Below are 9,318 nucleotides of genomic sequence, written 5' to 3' on the forward strand. Positions count from 1 at the left end.
GCATTCCCCACAGCCTCTGGTAGCACTACACTGTATCTCTTTTCAAGTACGACTCTTGATGGCATTGAGTCAAGGGGCATGGAGAGAATCGTTGGATCGATGTCCATGCCTTCTCTGTGTTCCAATGCCGGACAAGGGCCGTACCAGTTCCCACTGTGTTTCAGCCTGCAGATGGCCTTCAGGGCCTCTCCTTGGATGAAAGCATCAAGTGGTGGTAAACCAACCAGAGCATCTAGTGCCGGGCCTGAAATAGTCGGAAAAGCTCCGGTGCAACAGATGGCCACAGTGCGTTATAGTCTCGATAAGGTCCTCCTGACTCCCACTAGGGATAGTCTACTCATCCAGACCACTGATGCATAGGTGATAATGGGTCTTATCATAGCCGTGTAGATCCATAGGACCTTGCTAGGAGAGAGACCCCACGTTTTCCCAAAGACACCTTTGCACTGCCAGAAAGCTGTCAGCGCTTTGTCTCAGCGTGTGATTTCCATAGGAGCTTACTATCGAGGATTACTCCTAGATATTTAATTTCCTTGGATAGCTGGATTGTGACTCCTTTTAGCCTTGGCAGAACGAGTCCGTCAAGCTTCCTCCTTCTGGTAAAGAGGACAATACCAGTCTTGGCGGGATTTGCCGACAGCCCGTTCGCACAGCACCAAGTGTCAATCCGATCCAGAGTTTTCTGCACTTTCCTGCAGATGTTCATAAGCGAAGAGCCTGTTACCAAACAAGCAACATCGTCCGCATATGCTTGTGCGTAGACTCCCGAATCGTTTAAGGTGGTGAGCAGAGGATCGATTACCATGCACCAGAGCAATGCAGACAGCACACCGCCTTGGGGGCAGCCTCTGTTAACCCCAGATGACACCAGCAGATCTTCCTCTGCTCGCACCGAAACGATTCTTTGGGCCAGCATCGAACGAATCCAATTTACTAGCACCCGGTCTACGCCGTGCCTACTAGCAGAGTTACACGTACTATCAAAAGTGGCATTATCAAACGCCCCCTCTATGTCTAAAAAGATACCCATAGCGTAGTCCCTCCTGTCGATGGCCAGCTCTACCCTAGCAACGAGGTTTTGCAGTGCCGACTCGCAGGATTTTCCACTCTGATAGGCATGCTGAAGTAGAGACAGAGGGTGAGCCTTCAGCGACTTCTGACGTATGCGCAGTTCCACCAGTCGTTCGAGACTTTTCAGCATGAAAGAGGTCATGCTGATTGGTCTAAAGCTTTTGGGGCTGGTGTAGTCGTCTTTTCCAACCTTTGGGATGAAAGCGACCCTCACCATCTTCCAAGAGCGTGGTATGTAAGCCAGTGCCAGGCATGCCGAGAAGATTTTCTTCAGGGCTGCTGTCACGAACTCTGCACCCTCCTTCAGCATGGCAGGAAATATGCCATCTGGTCCGGGCGACTTGTGGTCGCCAAAAGATTTGATGGCAAATCGAATGGCGGCCTCATTCACCACAGATCTGGCAACGAACCAGTCATGCCGAGAAGGTGTAGCAGCTCTGACAACTGCCTCTATCAATAAGGGCTGTTGCCGGCTGATGCTTATCTGATTACCAGGAAAGTGAGACTCCATCAGCAAGCTGAGTGTCTCACTTTTCCGCTCCGTGAAGGAGCCATCAGATTTCCTGAGTGACCCCAGCTTTGCCGTTGGGTCCCTTTTCAGGATCCTAACCAATTTCGCCGTGTCACTCAGAGATTCAATACCGCTGCAGAATTCCCTAAATGAGGCTTTTTCGATTCCCGAATAAGCCTCTTGTAGTTCTTCTGAACATCACGGTATCGCTCCCAGTCCTCTGCAAGGTTAGTCTCTTGTATACTTCCTTCTTTTGCTGATGCACGTATGCCTCAGATCGCGGATTTCGTTAGTCCACCAGTACACGGACTTCTTCGGGTGTGCGCTTTTGATCTTGGCCATTGCTGCTGAGCACGCTTGCGTTATCCTTCTCAGCGTCATCTCTACTTTGTGTCTGGCGCTACTTGGCTCTTCGTGGTGTGGTTGCTTCTCGTCAATTTTAGCTATAAGTTTTGCTTTGTCAAGTTTTGATGTATTCCACTTCCGCGAGTTTTGATGCGTTTCGTTGCATTTGCGTTTGTCTCTCCGGCGCAGTAGGTAATGTACTGGTGGTCACTGCCATTGTAATCTTCCAGAACTGTCCATTCACGTATTTTGTTTGCGTAGCTTTCAGACACTAGAGTTATGTCCGGGATTGTGCCTTCACACCCTGGTCTTCGAAAGGTAGCTTTATTGCCCACGTTTGCAACGGCGAGTCCTAGTCTAGCGGCCATGTCTATTATTCGTTGGCCTCTCGGGTTTGTTGTTCGACTACCCCATTCCATGGCCTTAGAGTTAAAGTCTCCGGCGATGATGGTGTGCCCGCTTATTTGGCGAGCTGTGTCTTCAATATTGTCCAATTCAGCTCGGAAGTCAGCGATGCTATCTAATAATTGTGAGACATTGGCTCCTCATCCAGACGTACCCGTTTCCGGTTCCGCTGTTCGTCACTTGGAGTTTCGTGTTATCCTTGCACCATATTGCTGCTGTAGAAGAGGGATCTTCTATAAACCATCCAACACTTGGAGAGGCGTACTGTTCGCTTAGAACCGCTATGTTTGCTTCCTGTTCCAGCATAATTTGCGGCAGGAGTAAGTCTGCCGTAGTGCTCCTGTGCATGTTTCCTTGTAGAATCTTTATCATTTCGACATGATTCCATTGTAGGCCGCACATCGTACTGAGCCTAGCATATGTCCTGTGTCAGAACCACCTTTACTTCGGCATATACAACAATCCGGTGGGCTGCTGCATTCCTTAATTTTGTGTCCTGGCTTCCCGCATCGTATACACAGTCCTTTACCCTTTCTATCAGGCCCTTTACACTGCCATTGTAAGTGTCCGGTTTCGAAGCACCGGTAGCATTTCTTTTTGTCAATGCAGAGTCTCATTTTGCAGTTGATCCATCCTATTTTAACGCGTTCCTTCTGGAGAAGTTTGTTTGCGCCTTCTGACGATAGCATCACATACGCTTTTAGCTGTTCTCGGCTGTTTGGTGCTGATAGTTTAACAGTGATTTCCTCGTTGGTCTCGCCTAATAGTTGGTTAACGGCCGTTGCAACTTCGTCTGCTGTAGTCAGTGAATCTAGGTCCCGTATCTCAATTGTTGTTTTATTTTTCAGCTCGCTTACGGAAGCGATATCTTTCATCTTGCTCCTCAGAGCTTCATGGATCTCTGGTCCTAGTTTTATACCTTTGTCTAGTTCAAGGAGGAGTGCGCCCGATTTGGTTCTCCTTATTGCCCGAACTTCCACACGGTTCTCGTCTGATTTAACATATTGGCGGAGGTTTTGCAGAACTTCGGCGTAACTTCGTCCTTCCGTTGATTTGAAGAGTACTGCTCCTGACCGCTGTTTGGGTTTTCTTTCGTCCTTTTTTGTCTGAGGTCTCTGCTTGATTTGTGTTTCTGCGTCTTGTTTTTTCGTCTTTTTTCTAGTCACTGTTTTCCAGTCAGTTTTACCACTCTCGCATACTCTTTTCCCCGTCTCTTGCTCTGCCGGGCTCGAGGCCGCCCGTTTCGATGATACAGCCGTCGGAGTGATCACATTTCTTGGGTCACTTTGGGCTTCTGCTGGTTTCACCCACCTTACTTTTTTGGCTTCGTGTTCCGCTTTAGTCCAGTTTCGTCTCAGGCTTTCAATAATGTCGAAGAGCTCGTCTAGTTCGGACACACCGTTTTTTACGTCGATACTTATATTTTTCTGCTTCAGCATTGCCAGTTTCATTTTCTCTAGCGTGAGGCGGCACTTCATGAGAGCTTCCTCTTCTCCTGTCCTCATCTTTGCTATGAACTCCTGCTTTGGTGAACTTTTCTCGGAGGGCAGGCCCTGTTCATCAGTAGGGGTGTTTAGCGCATCTTTTTTGTTTATCTCTGATAAGGATGGTGTCAGAGAGGCGTCAGCCCTCTCGCTGAGTCCCAATTTTCCTCCCAGAGTTCGCGTTCAATAATAACTACCGAACATATGCCAAACACCATTTCTTGAAATTAAAATACCATAATTCAATACTCGATTGCGGACAATCGATTTAAGAAGGGAAGAGTTAACCCAAATCAAGTTAACAAACTCTTTGCTTCTTATATTTTTCATTTATTCTTTTTAATTAAATTGCTTATTCAAATTTCATACTGATTTCTGCAATAAGCTTATAATGGAAGTATTATAAAATTGCTTATTCAAATTTCATACTGATTTCTGCAATAAGCTTATAATGCAAGTATTATAAAATTGCTTACTCAAATTTCATATTGATTTGTGCAATAAGCTTATAATGCAAGTATTATAAAATTGCTTATTTAAGTTCCTAGAATTAAGTCACGCCACTATTTTTATTAATATAAATTAAGTAGTTTACTTGTTTAAGCGGCTTTTTGGTTTAAGAACTGTGAGTGAATAAAGTGCGGTCAGTTGGACCGATAACAAAAAATTTTTTTAGAACTTGTATTTTTCAAGTTCTTAACTGGAGCCCGAGCAGTTGAGTAAAAAGTCGGCAACTAGGCTCCGGAGTAGCGCAAAAGCAAAACGGGGGCATATATGTGCCAGCCTGTGCCGCAACAACAAAAAAATCCGTAAAGGATAAATGCAACAACAAAATCCGTAAAGAATAAGTGCAACAACAAAATCCATAAAGGATAAGTGAAAAAAAAACCCGGAAAGGATAAATGCAACAACGAAATCCGTAAAGGATAAGTACTACAACAAAGTCCGTAAAGGATAAGTGAGACAAACAAAATCCGTAAAGGACAAGTGCCATCCTTGATGCCAACAAAAATCCGTAAGGGTTAAATATTAAAAATTTATAAAAGGCAAGTACTGAAGGGAAGGAAGTCTCCTGAGAACCAGAAAAAATTAACACCAAGTCCAAAAAAAACATAAAAGAGAAGTGATCCTGTGAAGTGAAGCATACCGTCATCAAAATCCAACAAACAAATCATCAGAGAGGTGCTTCAAGAGTTCAGAAAAATTATTTGCATCGTAAGTTAAGATTATTTTAATGATATAATAACAATCAAAAACTTTAATTATCATATAAAAATAAGAAAGTAAATAAAAATTTGAGTTGAGTTAATAGTTCTGTTACAAAAAAAAAAGATATATATATTATATATAATATATCCCTCAAATTCCGCTCCTAATACTTCGCAAAATACTCAGTTAAGTTTAGACGATTTAAGAGTTCTTATTTCGGATATAGCGGCGGACGTTTTTAGAAACCAAGGACTTCAGGCTATCCGCGAAACTCTCAATCCAATCGCTGGATTAGCCAATATTAGGGACCAACCAATAGACAAACAGGGGGATATCTAAATGATATGGACAAAATACCGGACGTCGTGAAATCTTTAAAAGAATTCTATTGGCAACCACAAGAATTTAATTCGTGGAAGAAAAGTGTGGGCAGAATTTTGACAATATATGAACCTATAAAGGGAACGCCGAAATATTACGGAATTTTGAGTGTGATCAGAAATAATATCACAGGTAACGCTGACATAGCGTTAGAATCTTATAACACACCGTTAAATTGGAGTGCAATCTCACAATGCTTAATTACACATTATGGGGACAAACCTGACCTATCTACTCTGGAATATCAGATGACAACTCTGGTACAAGGTAGTAATAGCATCCAAGAATTTTACCAAAAAGTGTACTCACATCTTTCACTAATATTGAATAGATTAGGATGTCTTGATATGGGTAATGAATCTCTTACTCTGCTGACAAAGGCATATAGGGACAAAGCTCTCGACACCTTCATTAGGGGCTTAAATGGCGACTTGCCTCGCCTCTTAGGGATCAGAGAACCGGTGGGCTTGCCACAGACCCTTCACCTTTGCCTCAAGCTGGAGAATCAAAGCTTTCGCTCGAACCATGCATACAACGGAAGATGGAAACCACCTTCACAGCAATACTCAAAGCGAAACTCTGCACAACAGCAGAAACCAATATTTCACCCACAATTAGCCTATATTCCGCAACCAAGGCAATTATTTTTTAACCAACGAGAACAAAATAACGCGATCCCTCTTCGTCCACCTAGGTCCATGCCAAAGCCAGAACCAATGGAAGTGGACTCAATCATGCACTCTCATAGAATAAATTATATGAATAGGCCACAACCACACCAACAGTGGATTCCATCAGATTCCACTAAAAAAATCTGATATGGAAAAAACTGCGTTCAGCATAAATAATGGAAAATATTAATTCACACGACTGCCGTTTGGCCTAAAAAACGCACCGTCAATTTTCCAGCGTACGCTTGACGATATCCTACAGGAATACATTGGAAGATGCTGCTATGTTTACATAGATGACATCATTATTTTCAGTAAGTCAGAAGAAGAACATTTTAAACACATAAGAAACATATTCAAAGCTTTGGAAGAATCCAATATGAAAGTGCAATTAGACAAATGTAAGTTTTTCAAAAAAGAAGTAGATTTTTTAGGATACGTTATTACACCCCATGGGATTAAAACTAATCAGGAAAAGTTTGGGGCTATACAAAATTTTTCTGAACCACAAACCCTTAAAGAGCTTCGTAGTTTTCTTGGCATGTCAGGATACTATAGGCGGTTCATCAAGGACTACTCAAAACTTATTAAGCCCCTGACATCCCTCTTAAGGGGGCAAAATTATCCGCAAATTACGAATAAGTTTAAATGATGATGTTAAGGAATCGTTTGCCAAAATAAAGAATGCACTCACCTCAGAAGATTTAGTACTTGCTTACCCAGATTTTAGTAAAGATTTTGAGCTAGTAACAGATGCCTCAAACTTTGCTATCGGTGCACTCCTTTCACAAAATGATAGACCAATATCATTTATCTCTAGAACTTTGAATAAAAAAGAAATGTTAGCTATAATATGGGCTCTGAACTCTTTGAGAAATTACCTGTATGGGTCGGTTAAGGTCAAAATATTCACAGACCACCAGCCGTTAACCTATGCGCTAAGCAATAAGAATAACAACAGTAAAATGAAGAGATGGAAGGCTATACTCGAAGAGTACAATTACGAAATGTTCTATAACCTAGGAAGAGGCTTAAGGTACATCGCCAGCTCCATGGACAGAGACGATGAACAGGAAATAAAAGACGCGTTAACCAAAATAAAGGACAATGAAAAAGGCACCTACATTAAACTAAGTGACTTGACGTACATAAACAATTTCATGACCGAACAAATTACTAACATAACTGCCCATATAAAACAAACCACAAACTTTAGTCAGTAGATATATTAATGAGTTCAAGGACGGTGCATAGAATAAAATCAAAACACTGGAAGACGAAGTCCGATTTATCGAACAGACTTATAGTATAAACAATGACATATCCCTTTTGAATAACCATGTTGATAACATAGGACAAATTATTTTTTCCAGCAAATTGGGAGTTATTCCCACGGACATTTTGACGCAAAAGGAACTTAGTTTGATTAACGACTACGATAGCTATAGCAATACGAAAATTGTAGTACTTTTCCAAGAAAATAACATTATCCTAACTTTACTAATACCTCAATTCTCTCCTAGTCCTCTAGCCAAAATCCAATTTGAACCATTACCAAATATTGCAAACAAATCAGTGTTTTTGAACCCATCAGAAATATTAACAGATAACTCTAATAAAATTTATAGTATAAATGTGAAAGACAAATTAGAAAAAAACTTGATTTCATTAGATAATGAATGTATTGCAAACATTTTAAAATTTAAGGAAGCACAATGTAAAATGGAAATTTCAGTAAAATCTGAAGTAGTACAAATGGTAGAAGGAACACTGATATTTAAGAATTTTGAAGGAAAAATAACTCACGATTGTAACAAATTAGAAATAAGACAAGAAGGAACCTTCCTCATTAAATTTGAAAATTGTAATATTAATGTTCTGAATAAAACCTACACAAATGTAAACTTAAAAATGTACGAAACACTTGTATTACCAAATTTAGTCACAAAAATCAAAGAAACTAAAAATGCTACAAAATTGGACTTACAAATTGAAAATCTATATTTAAAACAAATACAACCATTAGAAATTTAGTAGATGAAAATAAAAAAATGGATGTAATTAGCTTAAGTTCAGATATATCTATTGTACTTTCGGTTATTATTGCAACTTTTATTCTCGCTTGCATTATTAAATATAGACAAAAACTGTATTTATCACCTCAATCAATAATAACTACCGAACATATGCCAAACACCATTTCTTGAAATTAAAATACCATAATTCAATACTCGATTGCGGACAATCGATTTAAGAAGGGAAGAGTTAACCCAAATCAAGTTAACAAACTCTTTGCTTCTTATATTTTTCATTTATTCTTTTTAATTAAATTGCTTATTCAAATTTCATACTGATTTCTGCAATAAGCTTATAATGGAAGTATTATAAAATTGCTTACTTAAGGGGTAACACCACTGTAGAAATTTCAAAAAATTGATTTTTTTTATAAGCTTAAAAAATTCTTTGAACCTTTTAAAATACAGAACAAAAAGTTTTATACGTTACCGAAGTTTATTTCATAAATATTTTAAGCTTTTAACCAAGCGTTAGTGACTGCTACCTAACGACTTCTCCAAATTTCCAAACTTTAAACGCGTTTTTCTCAAAACACGTTTTCTGAAATTGGCACGCAGCATAACTCAAACAATTTTAAATATTTTTAATCAGGCTTTTCACTACGTCTGTATAATAACCTTCTTAAGAGAAGAGCGTAGGGGATTTTCGATAGATTAATTTAAACGATTGTTATAATTATTTAAGTGCCGTTTTTTTAGTCCAAAATAGAGTTTTTTCCTTCAAATGCTTGCTAATTCCACAAAAATAAATATTTTTTAAATCCCCTACGTGTTTCTCTAGCTATTCTTATCTAGATTAAGAAAAAATATGTATCTTTGTTCCAGATTAAAATTTGCACCCTCTGTGCTGCGTGCCGCGGAGCTCCTTCAAGAGAAACCACATTACAAAAATGTCTCCAATGCCGCCATTTTGTAAAATTTTTCTATCAAACTTTGTAGTTTTGTATTTTAGTATATAAGTAATAACTTCCCAAATCAGAGTGATTGTTTCCCCTTTCCTTCTCTACAAAAAAATTCTTTAAAAATCGTGTTTATTTTACGCGTGTACAGTGGTGTTACCCCTTAAATTTCATATTGATTTCTGCAATAAGCTTATGATGCAAGTATTATAAAATTGCTTATTTAAGTTCCTAGAATTAAGTCACGCCACTATTTTTATTAATATA

This window comes from Anastrepha obliqua, unplaced genomic scaffold (assembly GCF_027943255.1).
Source record: "Anastrepha obliqua isolate idAnaObli1 unplaced genomic scaffold, idAnaObli1_1.0 ptg000012l, whole genome shotgun sequence".
In the NCBI taxonomy this organism is placed as follows: Eukaryota; Metazoa; Arthropoda; class Insecta; order Diptera; family Tephritidae; genus Anastrepha; species Anastrepha obliqua.